Below are 20336 nucleotides of genomic sequence, written 5' to 3'. Positions count from 1 at the left end.
AACATTTTTTTGTCTTCAAATCAGTGCATGAAACATTCATTATTAAAACTGCTTCAAAGTTCTAAGCACTCTCAGTTAGTTGGTAAACTTACCGACTTTTTTCAAAAAAAATCTACGTTGTGTAAAAAAGGCTCGAAATGCATGACAGAGTTTACTAACACTGACACTGACTTGATAATAGCCTCAGATCGGGTACTTCTAGAACTGCAAAGGAAGGAAAACCTCACACTGCTCGTGAGACTCTCGCATTGCTCGCGGCTAGAGGCATGGTCCAAGCAATTTTCGGGGAAACGGCGACCAAAGAAATACTTAAAGTTCCGTTAGCCAACAGTACGGTACAAAGGAGAATTGAAGTAATGTATTCCAACACTGAAGAAACGATGTCACTACAACCGCGAGAGTGCAATTCTTTCGCTCTTCAAATAGTACCACATGTGAACATGTACGACCCTGTAAAAAAGTGTTTCCACGAAACCTTATTACTTGTGTGTGTCACATCTGGCACACCCCAAAAACTGAATTTCTGTTGTCAACTCTGAGCAAGATGGCGAAATTTCCCCCACCCGTACCGTTCCTCAACTCTGCGCCAACCATCGTTCAATCCCGTCTCCCCCACACTCCACCTCAGGGTTCATTAAAAGTCAACAAACTATAGGAGTGCGCCCAAAACTCCAAAACTCTCAGATGGTATGCATTGACAAAAAGTCTAGGAAACCCTTCTTTATGGAATACAATTCCTACACCTTAACGTGGAGTCAGAATTACACGTCGTTCCTGGCATATCTTCATATCATGGAGAGGTGGAGGCTAGGTTAAAGAGAAACTGAATAATCTGTGGTCTGACCAGGACTCGACCACGCAGTCTTTTGGTTTGCCGTTTTACGCGAAGCCACCAGGCCCGACTTCTTAAGAGTAAGGCAGAACATTAGAGCAAATGCATAGTTAACGAGTTGCCCGGGTTCGACAATAATCCAGCATACTTTTAAGGAGTTGTCCAAGGACTGCAATCCACCACAAATGGTACAAATGGTGTCAAAGCGTTGTCATACTTCCAGGCATAATATATTGTGGATAAAGCTTCATCTTCCAGTAACTGTCAGCCTAGTTGCTCCTTGAACTTACATGAATGCTATGTAACCTCAGCATAAATGACAATTATTTTTATATTCGTTGATAATACTCATACTATTATTACAATGCAATGTTGCAAACAAGAATTTTTTTGCACCATGTACGCTATTTCCCATGTGGAGAAAACCCTTTAGAATGTGGTACTCAGGAACTGCCCATATTGTCTCACCAATTTGATACATGGGTTGCTTCTCCACAAAATTGGTCTTCCAGCGCTGGAATAGATGGTTGGTTCAAATGGCTCTGAGCACTATGGGACTTAACATCTGAGGTCATCAGTCCCCTATAACTTAGAACTAATTAAACCTAACTAACCTAAGGACATCACACACATCCATGGCCGAGGCAGGATTCGAACCTGCGACCGTAGCGGTCGCGCGGTTCCAGACTGAAGTGCCTAGAACCACTCGGCCACACCAGCCGGCGGAATCGATGAATTTCAGTCTTCGTCGTTTAGAAGCAGTTCTTTTGTAGCCGGTTTTTTGGGGTGAAGCTTAGCAATTATCTAATAATTGGCAACTGTTCTATGTAACGGTTACTGAATAATTTACATTGAATACAAATGTGAACTGTCTTGACTGAACGCATCACCCTATTCAGTCACAGTTCTTGTACTTTAGATGTGAAGTGGTAGTTCTCTGCTGGTGTTCCCAGACATCCCATCAATGCTTTGGCAAGACGTTTGGCCTCCACAGGTAACATTCTACACGACTGGAACTTCCCACCACAGTCCTACTACTCTAGACTGTGTAACTTCCAGGGTTGAATTTGGAAAACCGTGTAACCATTATACAGATTGGGAGTTTTTAGTCAGGCAGCAGGTTTCCATGGATGGCTTGAATGGTAAAAGCGTCCAGCAAGTTCCACTAGAATCTGGGAAAATAGAATTGTACCGACAGACGTGAGCTCAGAAAGTTGTTGCTATAAACGAAAACAGAACGCCCCCCCCCCAACTGGATCATAGATTGGTTCCATTCAAAAGTAATCATCACATACTTTACCACATATATCCCACTGTGAGAGGAGACGATCAATTTCTTTTTCGCAGAACACTGTCGGTCGCTGACAGATCCACAACCGCACCCACTCTTGCGCATCATCGTACGACTGGAACCGACATTCAAGCATGTCTTTCTTCAGGTCACCAAAGATGTGAAAATCACACCATGAAAGATCCGGGCTGTACGTAGATTGTTGTAGTCTTTTCCAGTGTTGTGGGGGTGGGCATTATCATTCAAAATAACGCTTCCAACTGACAGCGTTCCTGGGTGTTTTGACGTGATGGCACATCTCAGTTTCTGCAAAGTGTCTTCATGGCGTTACGCATTGATTTTGGTTCCACACTCGAGGAACTCGATGAGCAGAGAGTCCTTGCAGTCGAAGAAGAATGTCATCGTGACCTTACCGGAACTTGTGTGAACAGCTTTGGAATTCCTTGGCAGGGCAGAAGTGGGATGTTTCCACTGTTGGCTTTGCGGTTTGCTCTCCGGTGCCCGCATCTCGTGGTCGTGCGGTAGCGTTCTCGCTTCCCACGCACGGGTTCCCGGGTTCGATTCCCGGCGGGGTCCGGGATTTTCTCTGCCTCGTAATGGCTGGGTGTTGTGTGCTGTCCTTAGATTAGTTAGGTTTAAGTAGTTCTAAGTTCTAGGGGACTGATGACCATAGATGTTACGTCCCATAGTGCTCAGAGCCATTTTGCTCTCCGGTTGTCGGAACGCTCTCGGACAGAATCTTCCTGTTGCACGATAACGCCTTCCTCCCCCCCCCCCCCCACACGTACCCGCCCACACACACACACACACACACACACACACACACACACACACACATTGCTAATCGGACGACGTCTGCGCTTCAGCAACGTTATCGGGAAACACCGCAACATCATCCGTACAGTTCAGATCTTTCACCGTGTGTTTTTCACAGCTTTGGTGACCTGAAGAAAGACATGCTTGGAGGTCGGTTTCAGTCTGACGAGAAAGTGCAAAGAGTGGGTGCAACTGTGATTCCTTCAGCGGCTGACCGCGTTGGGCGAAACAGAAATTGATAGTCTCATACATTAATGGGAGGTGTGTCTTCAGGCGTGTGGTGATTACTTTAGAAGGGGAACATTCTATGGTCCCTCGTGGCATGTGTCCGGTTTCCATCTGACTGCGTATTACATATTCAAGTGCAGCAAACAAAGATGTTTCTCAGTGACTCCTATCCTCACTGTCTGTCTATCATATACTAGGACCAATCAAATTTAATTCTTTCTCTATCTCTCGTAAGCTCTGTATGTCTATTTACACGAATGTCAGGGTGGATATACTTGAAATATCTTATTTCAGAGATTTTACTGAATCTTTTCCCCGGAATTTCTCAAAATAATGAACTTGTCGCTTGCTATTCTTTACAGCCGAAGTCTTCAAATCTCAAGACAGGTCATAAATAAATAGGCGGAAAAGTGGATTGAAGAAGGTAACTTACAGGTTTATAATCAGATTAGAGCTGCCATACATCCAGATTTCCCCGGAAATGTTCTAGTTTTGATGGCGTCCGAGGGCGTCCTTGGGAGGTTTTTGTACAACTGTCCTAGGTAAACCCAGATTTTAACAGATCTTAGTTAAAATTCACTGAATGTGGACGACGGATTCGTAGTTCATTTTATAAAAGTAAATACGAGGGTTGGAACTTAAATAGTGGCAACGATTTATTCACAACCGATACAGAAGAATTACATGTTTGCATCTGTTACTGTCCTTCAGAGTAGTCACCAGCGTTGTATAGAACCCGTTGCCAGCGATATGGAGGGCGTAGTATACCATTAGCAGAGCCTGTCCTGTTGATGGTGCGAATGGAGCGGTCTCCTGCCTGTCGAATCTCTGGAACAGTTCTGAAGCGAATGCCACGAAGCCAAAACTGAAACGCCAATCCAACGAATGGCGTCATTATGGGTCACCGCGAAAGTCGGAAGTGCGTCAGAGCCCCAGTATGGTGAAAGTTTTGGTGATTCTCGTGTACGACTGCAATGGTGTTATCCTAACGCATTACGTTCCTCCACGGCAGACCGTCAATGCACAGTATTACTATTCGTTTTTGGAGCATAACCTGCGACCAGCTTTGCGAAAGAAGCGGCGAAACTTTCTGCGCAACCCACCCATAATTTTGCACGGCATACGGCGCAAGCTGTGGCTTCTCTGTTCGGACGATGGGACTGGGAAGTACTGTACCATCCACCATACTCCCCGGACTTCTCCATGGATACTGTGGGAATCAGCCAAATTATCGTCGATAGACGACGGACGATTTTATGATTGGATTTATTGCAAATGTTCGGGATTTTCGAGGTGTTTTTCCCAGGCAGGTAGTTCAGATAGTGGCAGGCAGAGGCCAGATGAACACTTCACATCAGTGATTCAAGAGAGGGCGTTAAATCATAAAAGTCCAAGGCATAAAAGTCGGGTTCACGGAGTTCACCAACTTCAAATATTTGCTCATTACTGATGCGACGTTTACTTATGTCGGCTTATGATTTTCCTGGTGTTATACATCGTCGCGCAGCTGCAAGGGATATCCACAAAGTGTAAATTATTACCTCGAAAAACGACGTTCCATTACTAATTTTTTTGTTATTTGCGGGTACATCTCTGCAGTTCACGTAAACGCGGAAACCCCTGCGTTACATTACGGTTCCACCCTACCAGAAGAGTCAAAAGAAAAAGTTGCAGCCCACCGATAAAGTGGAATATCGTTTTCTGGATTTCAAGGGGAACATATCCATGATGAAACTTCCTGGCAGATTAAAACTGTGTGTCGGACCGAGACTCGAACTCGGGACCTTTGCCTTTTGCGGGCAAGTGCTCTACCAACTGAGCTACCCAAGCACGACTCAGGCCCTCTCTCATAGATTTACTTCCGCCAGTACCTCGTCTCCTACGTTCCAAACTTTACAGAAGTTCTCCTGCGAAACCGGCAGGCACACAGTTTTAATCTGCCAGGAAGTTTCATATCAGCGCACACTCCGCTGCAGAGTGAAAATCTCATTCTGGATATCCATGGTGACTCGGTGGAAGTGTACAGCTACAACGCACTATCATATGACAGTGGTGTCGGATAGCGAAGGCGCTTCCAGTGTGTTAAACAGATCCGGATGACGAAGAAGTGGCAGACCATCTTCTGAAGCACAGGGTCTCGCTGAAGAAGTGGAGGACGTTATTCCCGAGGACCCTCGTGATACCATACTCGAGGTGATGGTGGAAACAGCTTAAGTCAGTTATGGGTGAGTTTTTGATATCTTACAAGATATTTTGAACATCAGAAAGATCGTCCGCCACTGGGTGCTGCTACTGCCCATACCCATTCAACCGAGGTAGAAGCCCAGTCCTGTAGCTGTGTCTGGCGAATCCAGATAATTCGTTAGCCCCCTATCACTATTGACAAGTTTATCAATATGATCCCGAGGCAAGGCAAGAAAGCAAGCAGTGGAAACACGTGTATCCACCATCACGGTTAAAGGCGAATTCTCGGTTGTTATCTGTCAAGGTGACGCTGAGTATTGTTTTGAACTGCAGGCAGGGTGGGCTGCACACTGCTTGAGAGTTGATAAGGAACAACTGACACTTCCTAAGGAACAACTTCCAATTTTACAGAACTACCGACAATTGCTACGGAATACCCAGCCTATGATAGTAAAAAAGAAATAAAGAGGACGAACCGTGTTAACCCTTATCTCACGAGGTGTGGTCTCTCAGACCGCGCCAGAATTTTCTAATCCGCTCTAGCAGGTCAGTTATGGCGGGATGGCTTCATACACTACCTACCATCTTTAAATCGCAAATACAACAAGTTACTATCGTCAGTTGCGTTATCGTCTTATTTGATTGTTGCTGACATATATTGTTCACATGTGAACTACGCACCTGTTATCAGTACAAAATGTGTTCGCAAGAATGTGATAATTTTACGCACTTCAAGTTCGATTAAAATTTTAGTCGGTGGATGGAAGATGATGTCAGTGACATAGAACAAGAAGTAGACGAAGAAGATAATTTTTCTGTAATCAGTGATCACAATTCTGTTAGCGAGCAAGAGGACCATGCACAGGAAGAACTTTAGGACAATGGTGATGAGCACCTTTCTCTTTCTCCAACAAAATACTAAAAGTGCTAGTTAAAATTAAATGTGTTCTGAGCGGTGGTGAAGAAAAATGAAGATCTCAGTACTGAATGTTAATTTAGCAGGCTTTCTTTTTCTGACTATCGAGTTCTGTTTTTACATGCAAGTCTAAACCCCGGAAATCAGTTTTATGCGAAACTTTGCTTTCTACAGAGATACCATAATTTTTCAGAACGTAAAATGCAGTTCTCTAACAATTCGTTTACGTGTACTATTGAAAAAGTTTTACAAAGGCATGTAATTTTTGCGTGATACAAAAATAAATTACTGCTGGCTTTATTCAGTGCAGCCCGCATCTCGTGGTCGTGCGGTAGCGTCCTCGCTTCCCACGCCCGAGTTCCCGGGTTCGATTCCCGGCGGGGTCAGGGATTTTCTCTGTCTCGTGATGGCTGGGTGTTGTGTGCTGTCCTTAGGTTAGTTAGGTTTAAGTAGTTCTAAGTTCTAGGGGACTGATGACCATAGATGTTAAGTCCAATAGTGCTCAGAGCCATTTTATTCAGTGCAATAAAAGCAACAAGTAGCATTTAAACATCACTTTTATAGTTGCAACCATAAATGGTATATGTTGTTGTGGTCTTCAGTCCTGAGACTGGTTTGATGCAGCTCTCCATGCTACTCTATCCTGTGCAAGCTTCTTCATCTCCCAGTACCTACTGCAGCCTACATCCTTCTGAATCTGCTTAGTGTATTCAACTCTTGGTCTCCGTCTTCGATTTTTACCCTCCACGCTGCCCTCCAATACTGAATTGGTGATCCCTCGATGTCTCAGAACATGTCCTACCAACCGATCCCTTCTTCTAGTCAAGTTGTGCCACAAGCTCCTCTTCTCCGCAATTCTATTCAATACCTCCTCATTAGTTATTTGATCTACCCATCTAATCTTCAGCGTTCTTCTGTAGCACCACATTTCCAAAGCTTCTATTCTCTTCTTGTCCAAACTATTTATCGTCCATGTTTCACTTTCATACATGGCTACACTCCATACAAATACTTTCAGAAACGACTTCCTGAGACTTAAATCTATACTCGATGTTAACAAATTTCTCTTCTTCAGAATCGCTTTCCTTACCACTGCCAGTCTACATTTTATATCCTCTCTACTTCGGCCATCGTCAGTTATTTTGCTCCCCAAATAGCAAATCTCCTTTACTACTTTAGGTGTATCATTTCCTAATCTAATTCCCTCAGCATCCCGCGACTTAATTCGACTACATTCCATTATACTCGTTTCACTTTTGTTGATGTTCATCTTATATCCTCCTTTCAAGACACTGTCCATTCCGTTCAACTGCTCTTCCAAGTCCATTGCTGTCTCTGACAGAATTACAATGTCATCGGCGAACCTCAAAGTTTTTATTTCTTCTCCATCGATTTTAATACCTACTCCGAATTTTTCTTTTGTTTCCTTTACTGCTTGCTCAATATACAGATTAAATAACATCGGGGAGAGGCTACAACCCTGTCTCACTCCCTTCTCAACCACTGCTTCCCTTTCATGTCCCTCGACTCTTGTAACTGTCATCTGGTTTCTGTACAAATTGTAAATAGCCTTTCACTTCCTGTATTTTACCCCTGCCACCTTCAGAATTTGAAAGAGAGTATTCCACTCAACATTGTCAATAGTTTTCTCTAAGTCTACAAATGCTAGAAACGTAGGTTTGCCTTTCCTTAATCTATTTTCCAAGATAAGTCGTAAGGTCAGTATTGCCTCACGTATCCCGTATTTCTACGGAATCCAAACTGATCTTCCCCGAGGTCGGCTTCTACCAGTTTTTCCATTCGTCTGTAAAGAATTCGTGTTAGTATTTTGCAGCTGTGACTTATTAAACTGATAGTTCGGTAATTTTCACACCTGTCAACAGCTGCTTTCTTTGGGATTGGAAGTATTATATTCTTCTTGAAGTCTGAGGGTATGTCACTTTTCTCATACGTCTCGCTCACCAGATGGTAGAGTTTTCTCAGAACTATCATATCTCCCATTTCATCTTCATCTACATCCTCTTCCATTTCCATAATATTGTCCTCAAGTACATCGCCCTTGTGTAGACCCTCTATGTACTCCTTCCACCTTTCTGCTTTCCCTTCTTTGCTTAGAACTGGGTTTCCATCAAAGCTCTTGATATTCATGCAAATGGTTCTCCTTTCTCCAAAGGTCTCTTTAATTTTCCTGTAGGCAGTATCTATCTTACCCCTAGTGAGATAACCCTCTATATCCTTACATTTGTCCTCTAGCCATCCTTGCTTAGCTATTTTGCACTTCCTGTCGATCTCATTTTTGAGGCGTTTGTATTCCTTTTTGCCTGTTTCATTTACTGCATTTTTATATTTTCTCCTTTCATCAATTAAATTCAATATTTCTTCTGTTACCCAAGGGTTTCTACTAGCCCTAGTCGTTTTACCTATTTGATCCTTTGCTGCCTTCACTATTTCAATCCTCGAAGCTACCCATTCTTCTTCTACTGTATTTCTTTCCCCCATTCCTGTCAATTGTTCCCTTATGCTCTCCCTGAAACCCTGTACAACCTCTGGTTCTTTCAGTTTATCTAGGTCCCATCTCCTAAAAATGTTATATAACATAACAAATTTTCAAATGATTTACGGCTTAAATCTTGGTTTAAAGATAGGGCTGCCAGAGGATATGCCTCGTAGTATACGTTACAGAAAGGTTACCTCTTGAGTTAAGGGCTGACTGCAACGAAGCCTATACACGAGCACTTAGTGTGCATTCGACAGTTTGTGCACTACGGTGTCTCACTGCAGTACGGTGTCTCACGAAGGTGGTTGTGGAAACGGTTAGTGCGACATTCCCTGTGGTACGGCAACATGTCGGTAAGACCTCATTTGAGTATTTATGGTGGTGGGCGAGCTCAAAGAATGGCAAAGTGTCACTACTGTCGCCACAGTAATGGGTGTGTCCAAAAACGTCACCTCGCAGTTAACAAAGGCCGCTGAAGATGGAAATGCTATTCGAAAGAATGACGGTGGTCGTGGACTAACCTCGACGCCGTAGGAGGATCGATACGTAGGAACAGGCATGAGGATCGACATGTAGGAACAGACATCTCACTCGCTGCAGATCTTGCAAGATTCAGGTGACCAGTTAATCTGGAGAGAGAGGCGAACACGTTACACAACATGGAGTGGTCACGAACGTCACCGATATGGCCTAGGCGTTACGGTGTGGGCAGGCATTATGCACAATGGCCGAACCCCGCTGCAAACCTCCGCGCGAAGTACCATTGCAGCATAGTGTTATTGCAGGGAGATTATTTTGGATCAGCTCCGTCTGATTAGGGGAGCGGCGTGTCCTGCCTTTCTGTTTAGGACGACAATCTTCGCTCACCACATGACCGCTCAGGAATCCGACTCATTGGAAACTGAAGATATTGAATATACGGAATGTCCTGTGTAATCTTGTGCGCGAATCCTATAGAGCATGCTTGGGATGCTCTTGGCAGACGTGTTTTTCTCCCAATTTTCGAACCGTGCAAGAACTGACTCCTTGAGAGAGGACTGGGCCAATATACCCCAAGGACTCCTCAACAGTTCGGTAGCCAGATGAATAACAGGCGCAAAAATGTGCGTTACTGCCAGAGATTAGCATATCCCTTACTGGAAGTCCGATATCGATCTTCAAGTTGCGAGTCTGACTTGGGTCAAATATGAACGTTATTTATGACATTTAGCCTGCTTTCTCATATCGTGATATCTGTATTATTTTTCGGAATAAATATACCACTCCACCTCTACTAAGTATGTACTGCTTTTAGTATCGTCCATCACTCCCTTTGATTATTCCTGCCCGACAATGTCTCCGTTCCTTGACAGCTATCAAGCGGTTAGTAAGGGCATACTGTTACAATGGCATACCACCGAAGTCTACTAACGAAACTACATAAAACTCAGGGCGAAGCGTGGCGGGAAACCTTCCTGGAAGGTATTTCGGCACATGACAACTTCTTCTTCGGATGAAGAACGATTGCTAGAAACCACTTCTAAAACGACGGCGGGAAGTATTTCTAGGTCGAACGTTAAACAGCCAAGCTGCAGAATTCTACAACCAAAGTCTCCGCCAAGTCATTCATCGTGTCTCAATGAAGGACGAGTGTGTGGTGAAGGACTAACAGTTCATGGTGACCACTTCATTTTGCACGAAATTTAATACGTCTATTACAGATGTACTTCAGTAACTTTCAGACATCTTCACCTCCAAAATCGATTTCCGCGATTCGACATTCCGTCATTTTCAAAAGCAGTAAAATAGAACACAAAACTAGCATCAATAGATATGAAAATACGTTAGTTTTCATCACTGATTAGAGGCATAGTATAATGAAAATAATATTTTTTAGCTTACCAAAAAAAAATGTTCAAATATGTGCGAAATCTTATGGGACTTAACTGCTAAGGTCACCAGTCCCTAAGCTTACACACTACTTAACCTAAATTATCCTAAGGACAAACACACACACTCATGCCCGAGGGAGGACTCGAACCTTCGCCGGGACCAGCCACACAGTCCATGACTGCAGCGCCCCTAGACCGCTCGGCTCTAGCTTACCAATGTTACGTGAATCACGTGACATTGTTCAGGAGATTCATTGTGTCGCGTCAACATTCTCAGTCACGAGAAAAAGACAAACTGTTATCAAGGGAGAAATTGGAAAGTAAGTGGACTAAACCGCTAGGAGGCGCTGGATACGTTGTACAGACTGCGTTTGTATGTTTACAACTAAATTTTCATCGCTACATCCTATAGAACAATTTCATCAGTAATTAGTTCATGGAAATTATTTTACAGTGTATAACAAAAAGGTACGTCTTTTACAAAACAGTGCGCAACAGAACTACTGAATGGTCGGAAAAAATATATCGGAAAAAGCCGTTGAATGACGCTAAGATACGTGAGACCAGCCATCTCGTAACGAACATACATATATTTGGTAACTTACAGCATATAAATTACTAGAATTAGCAACCGTTCATAAATACTATTTTATAAGAGTTTACGAAGTACAGAAATATCAGTTGAGACATGTTTCACTGACTTCTGAAGAACATGTGGCGCCCATGCATTTCCATTTCCGCCAAAGGGAACAAATGCATAAGCACCATACGGAAAATTCAAACAATTTGAAAAGGCGCAATCTTGGAACGCCATATATCAGAGACATCAATAGTATGTGGCAACCATCCCCAGACTGCCTTATTTAATAAAAACCCCTCAACTCCCAAACATCAGTTTTATTAAAGCACCATCCTAAATACAATCATGTAAAACCTAACACTAGTAATTCGAATGTCCGAGTCTCGCAAGACATATGTATCATTTAGGATCCACAACCTTTTGAAAGAAGGAAGAAGGTGTAGCTCAACTGCTTGCCGCCGTCAGTAACTGCCGGTACAGTTCCGACGAGTAAACATTAAGGAGAATCAGCGCAGGCGATAATGTCCTCACTGTCCGGCTATAAGCCGAGGAACAATTTAGGCGAGTTGCCGCAGCGCCGCCTGGCGACCAGTACCCCATCTCAGGTGACGACGACGCTTTCAGCGGTCCCCGTTCCGGGAAATTAATTAAGACGCGCATTTTTCTGCACCAGCGTAATTAATATCCCCCGTTAACGTCGCTTAAGCAGCCGCCAGGCGGGCAAACAAAAAACAAAGAGGTGCTACGTCTTAGAGGCGGCAGTCGAATGGAGAAGCTGGTAGCGGCTCGGCGTTCGCCTATGATTAATTACCGGCCAAGCAAGCTTGTGTGTGTGTATGTTTTGTCGTGTGTGTGTGTGTATGTGTGTGTGTGTGTGTGTGTGTGTGTGTGTGTGTGTGCGTACAGCCTGTGCCTGCACCAATCACTGACATCGGTCGGTGGCGATCTCATCGGTCTGTCAGTTGAAATCCTGCTGCGATGAAGACGACAGCTGCCCTGGACAGCTATTCACGGTGCAAGTAACAAAAGGAACACAGGAAGGGTCGCATGCCATCGTAGTCTGTAGTGACACGACAGAAGTCATGGGATGGGTACCTAACATCACACATGGCGTCCTTCAGTTCCACAAAGTGCAATGACTTGGCACACAATCATACAAAGAAGTGAACAGAAAATCGATCGATAAATGTTGCAGCTTTCTGTGTTAGCATACACCTCAACTATATGGTGTTAGTGAGCACAGGATAACTCATGTCAACATACTTCAAAAATTTCCATATGGCATAGCTACCTCGTGTGCCCCATTTGACTGTCTTCTGAATAACAGCATATGGGATACTACGCTAGTGCGAATCGTTCTTGAGTACTGACTGCTCTAGTGTTTGCAGTCCCCACTAGGTCGTATTAAAGAAACACATCGAAGCAATTCAGAGGGGGAGATAATAGATTTGCTACCCGTAGGTTCGATATATACGCCAGTATTACGGAGATGCTTCGCGAACTCAAGGGGGAGTCGGTGGAGGGAAAACGACTTTTCTTTCGCTGATCATTAATGGGACAATTTAGAGAGCAGGCATTTGAACCTGACTGCAGGACTATTCTACTGCCGCCCACGTACATTTCGCGTAAGGACAACGGAAATCTTCTTCTCCTTTTAAGTCTTCAGCCATCAGGTTGGTTAACAGCAGTTCACTGTCCATTTTTGTCTTCGTCCTTTTTCTTGAGAGAGGTCTAGGTGGTGCAGCTGATATCTAGGACTGTTGGCATTTTTAAAAATATCGGGAACCCGTATACCGATATTAAAAAAAAAAATTATCGGCCCTCGTTATATCGATATATCGTAGGAAACAATATCGACGTACCGGCCAAAGATAAATAAAACTGCACATTGTAAAATATACTACCAGTTTCAGAACTATATATTTAAGTACTGATTTATTATTGGATATTCTGTACATCAACAAGTTATCAGGCTGTTTATACCCCTTAGAGGAAGAACAGAAAAGAAAACGATGGCGACAACCACTTTGCTAACAATGGTAACTGCATTAAATGGCACAACGAAAGGTGTCCGGTGGGTCCGTAGTTCGGTTCCAAATTAGTCTGGAACACTTCATGCCGACTTCCCTGTTATTTCATTTCTAGAAACGCCAGCGAACTAGCACTCGTCGTGTCGAAATTGTATGATGAAGTTACACGTTGCAGTTTCTTTTGGTAACGATTAAGTCAGCATTGCTCTCACACGTCTCCGACCAACGGAAAGACCAATCTTGTCATTTAGATTTTTGTTCATCAGTTTCAGCAACCGTTTTTGAAGAATGCCGATGTGATGATATAGCAAACCAGGTACGTTAAAAATTGTTCTTTAACGCAATTTGTGTGCTATTACTTCATATCGGATATAATTTTATTCCACTCACACCGCCGCCACCCGCAGTGCAATCGGACTTCTTCTTAGTGCCATCTATACTTGATTCACACAGTCAGTTCAGATATTTACGAAGTATCGGCACTTTATATTGCCATTACTATGTCGATATACCTGTGAGAAGTACTTCGCCGATATATATCGATCTTTTAAGAAATGTCGATATATGTGTATTTCGATATTTTATCAGCAGCTCATTGTAGTATCCTCTACGATCTGGTTGATGCATTCTAGTGTCGGTCTGCCTCTTGTGTTTTCCCCCTCTACTGTCCCTCCAATGATAATTTAAAGATTCCGTCATGTCCCAGCAGATGAACGGCCCATGTATCTCTTCCGTGTTTGATTGCCTTCCGAAAACAAGTCTTCTCTTCCTCCAATCTGTAGAACACCTCTTTGATTGATATCTAATCATGAGATCTTAAGCACCACATCTCGAAGGCTGTTATTTTATGTTTTCCTCGTCCATGTTTCACCTTCATGCAGCAGCAAACCCCAGACAAACGTCTTTATGGGGTTCTTCCTGAGATGTTTGCCTATGCTGTTGGATCTCAAAAGGTTTCTTCTGTTGTTAAAAGCAGCTTTTACATGGTATATTCGTATCCTTTCTTGGCCTTCCGTCTGCTGCAATTTTGCTCGCTAGGTAGGCAAAGTATTCGACGGTCTCCAGTCGCTCGTTGTCAAGTGAGCATCGGTCAGCTGTGTTTTGTCTGCTCACCACTAAGATTGATGTTCTATCTTTATTAATTTTCATATTATAGCAAGAGCTGAGTGTGCTGGGCCAGTACCGGTTCTAATTGTTCTACACCTTCACTCAACACTGCGATACCATAAGTAAATCTCAGCTTGTCTATTTTTTATGTGTTACACCACGAAGATAAGAAAAATTTTCGAGGCATATAGCCAGTCGTTTTTCCCTCGCTCTATTTGCGAATAGGACTGGAAATGGAAATGACCGGGTGTGGTACGAGGTACACTCCGCACCCACAATACGGTAGTTTGCGGAGGGTGTTTGTAGTTGTAGATGTCGATGGTCATAACAACAGATGTCGTCAGTAAATATTTCCACATTACCTGAAAATAGATGCCTAGAAGAAATAATTTGAGGTTGCTACAAACGTTTCATTATACGTTGAAACCTCACGCCAAGTTGCCAAGTGAATAAAAATCAGGACACTGGAAAAGGTTTGTCATAAATATTTAAAATCATACAGCACCTTGTGCAAAAGGCCATGTCCATATGTATATCGCGCACATATGCTTATCGTATCACAACAGATGTACAGTATGTATTTTAAACGGTTTAAAATATGTCCTCTGTGTTTCTACGATGTAACAAGTATCTGTGAGCAATAGAAATATGGTCATAGACTTCTGCGCGATCTGCTTTATGTCTATAAATATTTTTAAGCTATGACAGCTCTTTTATAATGTTCTGAATTTTGTCTACTTGGCAACTTGACATGAGGTTTCAACGTACAATGCAAACACTTTACATCGAAAAGATTTTTAAGACACGAAGATGATAGCAAAGTCGGTCGAAACCAGTTGTCTTAAAAAAAAAGAAACATTTTATGTGCTCTAGACTACCTTTTATTTCATTTTATTTTATTTTTTATTTTTTTAGCAAGAAATCAGATCGCCCCGTCAGTACTCTCAAAATGAGAAAATTCAATAATTTGAGGCTACTTCTATGTCATCACTATTACATACCATCGAAATTTAAATTCATCAGACAAAATATAGTTTCTAGCCGACTACAGTCGTCTTAACTCAAAGGTACTTGCATGCTTTGCAATAATAAAAGTAATAATGTGTTAAAATATACTATCGTGTACCGCGTTCTTACTGCATTTCCTCCAGTTCAGAAAATATGTCAGTTCAAGGATTCCTGACTAATAATAGAAACATAATATGTACTGTATTAGACCTCATCTGGAACGGCAGTTACATGAGACAAGAATTTAGTGCTCATATTAAATGACGAACACGCCGCCTTGTCCATTATTCAGATATTATCTATTATTGCAATAACACTCAAAAGAATTAATTTCCTGATTAGCCGTGTACCACCAGATAGAGCACACAAGGATAATATTATTTCTTTCATCTGTTCAAATGGCTCCGAGCACTATAGGACTTAACATCTGTGGTCATCAGTCCCCTAGAACTTAGAACTACTTAAACCTAACTAACCTAAGGACATCACACACATCCATGCCCGAGGCAGGATTCGAACCTGCGACCGTAGCAGTCGCGCGGTTCCGGACTGAGCGCCTGAACCGCTAGACCACCGCGACCGGCTTCTTTCATCTGTAATACATATCCAATATAGTCTTCCATAAAATTCTTCCTTTAATTATCCGTTTTAGTACTCCTTTATTTCGTATTAGACATCTCCACTTCATATCTTCGATAGCACTACATTTCATATTCTTCCAGTTTCTATTTGTCATTTCGCTGGTCTATGTTGCACTTTGAGATGGTTCGTTACTCCAGTCGTCAGGAATTTAATTCACATTTCCATACTGAAAGGACACTACTGGGTACACATGCATGTGGCACCAGAATATGATAATACTAATGTAAACTAAAATGAAACTATGATATTATAAACGATACATGTCTCTAAGAGGTTTTATAATGCGGATCGCTTACTGTGCACGACTGCAAAGATACTGCTGGTTGAGATTGCCGGCCGGTGTGGCCGAGCGGTACTAGGCGCTTCAGTCCGGAACCGCGCGACTGCTGCGGTCGCAGGTTCGAATTCTGCCTCGGGCATGGATGTGTGTGATGTCCTTAGGTTAGTTAGGTTTAAGTAGTTCTGAGTTCTAGTGGAGTGATGACCTCAGATGTTAAGTCCCATAGTGCTCAAAGCCATTTGAACCATCTGGTCTGAGATGTAGTGTTGGAGTAAGAGAGTGCTTGGCACACAGTAGTGGGTAGGCGTCTGTGAGCGAAAGAAGATAGAGTAGGCAGTTTTTGTGTTACTGGAAATAGAAACGTGGAAGCAGAAATATTTTCGCATGCAAAATAAAGATGTTAAATATTTATGACTTACGTTTTGCCAGCGCGTTGGTGTAGATTAGTTGGCTGACAAATTTGTAATTGCTGAGTAGCCCCAGAATGTACGTCGACTGATTTGATGTAAGGGCTAGTTAGATATTTCCCTTTTGTAATGTTTCTAAGATTTTTTAACACAGGTACAGCAATATTATATAGAAGTATGTCTCTGTATGTCCTGTATGAGTACATATTAGACAAATAACATTTAACATTCAACGTATGGTACTGTATGAGTAAAGACACAATATTTGCAGTTCGTATAGCATCCTACGGGTTTCATAAACTTCAGTCTACTAAATGACCTATATTTCTAACAATGCGCATATCCACAGGGAAGGATATGGAAGCGATTGATAAGGGCAGTTCACTTTATTTGTAAAGAAAGTGATTAACAGTCAATCGTCATTCGTCTTCAGTCAAGAACTGCTATCGCCAAAGCAAAGAAAAAAATGTGATTTTAATATCGCAAGCATAAAGACAGGAGTAGTAAGTGCAATATAGCTTACCATTGCTGCTTTAGAGGTAATGAAAGTTAATTTATTTGACATGTGCACAGGGACCGAAGTTATCACTTTTGAACAGGGCCAGAGGACTCAGTGCCTAAGGGGTTGAATGTATTTTGCAGTGAGTGTATTTCTTTATTGGTACTGGGAGTTGCATTGCCCAATCAATTCCTATATAGTTGTTGCTAACAATAAGACAGCGAAAGTACACCACGTGCAGTTACAACAGGCGACACGATAACTCGAGTTTTGTATCCAGCACGCTACACGATAACTCTAGTTTTGTATCCATTCCTCAGTCAGGCACAATTTACTACAAAGCAGATCAGATAAGACAATTTAATTTATATGCTATGTGCACAAGCACTCACTTAAGTATGTCGAAGTAAAATTATTAAAGAACGCCACACTTTCATTCAATGTAGTACAAAAAGAAAATAATTTATAAAGAACGTTACAATGTCAACACCTGATTTCAGCAGAGATGTTTTTCTGTTACTAGCTTTCTTCGCTTCCACCAGTCTACTTCTGATACCTTACCCGCTTCGGCCATTCTGTGTAATCTAGAAGGTGCAGTCAAACGAAACGAGGCAGACGGAAAAAAGAGTAAACTCTCTATTATTTCAAAAGTAATCGTCGTAACTGTTAACACTTCTATCCTACTGTGAGAAAAGACGCTTAACGCGCTCATGCAAAAATGTATGTGGTTGTTTACGGAACCATGATAGTACCCAGGCACGCACCTCTTCGTACGAAGGAAATCGACGCCCACGAATGTTCTTGCCAACATGTGGGCGGGCCAGCTTGAGCAGTAAGAATGTCTGAGCGAAATTACCATACAGACGGTCAAACAGGATTGCACGAAGTGCTTGATCAGCCATATTTGTCAAGGTTACAGTGAGGCGTGTGGCCGTCTTCAAGCAACAAACGCACGGTGTTAACAGTTCAACTAATATCACTGGGTAACATCAAGGACTACTGCCATTAATTGTACCATCGTTGACACCATCATAGTCTTCTAACAGTAATTTTTTCATCGTCATCACAGTTAGTGAGAGCTTTTACGAAAGCTATGCGACAACTGAATTATTATTCTAATATTTTTTTGGGGTTGGGTTGGGTTGTTTGGGGATGGAGACCAGACAGCGAGGTCATCGGTCTCATCGGATTAGGGAAGGACGGGGAAGGAAGTCAGCCGTGCCCTTCGAAAGGAACCATCCCGGCATTTGCCTGGAGCGATTTAGGGTAATCACGGAAAACCTAAATCAGGATGGCCGAACGCGGGATTGAACCGTCGTCCTCCCGAATGCGAGTCCAGTGTCTAACCACTGCGCCACCTCGCTCGGTTACAGTACACTGTCGCGTTTTTGTTTATAGTGGAGGTCCAAAACAGTGTGCAGCAACAAATCAGCTTTGTGTGTTGTGCACTGCCACAATAGTCCAAACCCACAAAAATATCCATCTTACAACTCGCACTTGGTAGTTCATGATCTACGCTAAACGGAAGCAAATCGTAGTACCACAAAGTTGGTACATAAATATCATAGAGAGACCTGTTACTACACTTGTTGTCAGAGACATTCTTCAATTCCGTTCTATATGAGACACGTAAGATATTTTTTCATGATTTGCTTCGATGCAAACTTTTTTGTCAAATGCAACCAAACTAATCATAAGCTTCAGTCGTTAAATTCGCATTCACATATTCTTTGGATCTCACTTCCCAAGTGGCCGAGCGGTTCTAGGCGCTTGAGACCGGAACCGCGCTGCTGCTACAGTCGCAGGTTCGAATCCTGCCTCGGGCATGGATGTGAGTGTTGTTCTTAGTTTAATTAGGTAAGTAGTTCTAAGTCCAGGGGACTGATGACCTCAGATGTTAAGTTCTATAGTGCTTAGAGCCATTTGAACCATCACTTCCCACGAGTACTGTCGTTCTTTGAGTATATTTATAAACTGTGTCACAGAGTCCTCGATCCAGCAACGGAAATGTGCAGAGGTTCTACTAAAACATGGAAACAATACAAACACAAACCACCATACCTATCATGACGCAGAAAACCAGTTGGCATTAAAACAGCTGCCAGTCGTCTCGAAGTGGATATGTATAGGCCCTATATGGTTTGCAAGAGAATCTTATACCCAACATCCTGCAAAATACTGGTAAGTTAAGGTAACGATGATGGAGCTGGATAGCGATCAGGCACTCTTCTCTCCAAACTAGATCACCAAGGCTCAATAATAGTGAATGTGGTGACCAGAGGAAACGCGACAATTCATCCTCGTGCTGATAAAATCAAACCTTGGCGATACGAGCTGTTTGAACAGGGGTTCTGTCAGCTTGGATCACTGCATCGCCATTGGGGAACAAACGTTGAACCATGGGATGAACATATCAGCTAAAATGATCATATGATCCTTAGTAATAATGCGAAATTGAAGAGTAACCATGGACTACCACGACATGGCTGTCCAAATCAACACCTAATTTTCACAATGTTTCACTCGTGAGATGCAAACTTCATCAGAAATTGGAAACAGTATGTCACGAGACTCGTCAGACCAAATGACTTTCTTCCATTGCTTCATTGTCCAGGTTTTATGGCTTCGGCACCACGTTTTTCTATTACGAGCACTTGCATCACTGAAGTTAGGTTTTGCAATTCCAGCTCGCCTGGGAGTTCCCTGCTTATGCTGACAACGTTCGCAAGTGCAACACCGAGTTCTGCAGCGAATTTTGCAGCAGTCGGCCTGTTATTTTTCGTCACACTCCTCACCAACGACCATTTTTCGCGATCACTAAACACACACTTTCGTCCTTGTTGCGCTTTCTCTGTATGTGGTATACATCTCCTATATGGTGCTTCTTGAAATACCAAACACTTGTTTACGGAAGCACCCACTATATGAGGACCAACAATGTGCATTCGTCTGAGTTTACTCCGCTCCCACATAATCCACGATGTTCTGACCACAACTGACACTTGCAACGTATTGAGGACACAGCACAGTTACCGTTCATGCCCAATACAGTGAAGTGACACGAGTCGTGGGATAGCGACATGCACATACACAGATGCCAGCAGTGTTGCGTACACAAGGTATAAAAGGGCAGTGTATTAGCTGAGCA

The 20336-nt window shown here is 42.8% G+C and overlaps 1 long non-coding RNA gene and 1 other non-coding gene across 2 annotated transcripts in view; both read right to left on the bottom strand.

Moving 5' to 3' along the window:
- The window catches only part of LOC126203404 (uncharacterized), a 1362544-nt gene that overhangs the window by 807932 nt on the left and 534276 nt on the right, over positions 1 to 20336 (bottom strand). The window lies entirely within an intron of this gene.
- On the bottom strand, positions 4923 to 4997 carry Trnal-caa (transfer RNA leucine (anticodon CAA)). Its single transcript has one exon. It is a non-coding gene; the product is annotated as a tRNA-Leu (tRNA).

Source organism: Schistocerca nitens, chromosome 9 (assembly GCF_023898315.1).
Source record: "Schistocerca nitens isolate TAMUIC-IGC-003100 chromosome 9, iqSchNite1.1, whole genome shotgun sequence".
Taxonomy (NCBI): Eukaryota; Metazoa; Arthropoda; class Insecta; order Orthoptera; family Acrididae; genus Schistocerca; species Schistocerca nitens.
Note: the sequence above shows the minus strand (reverse complement) of the source record. Positions and strands in the feature narration are given on the sequence as shown.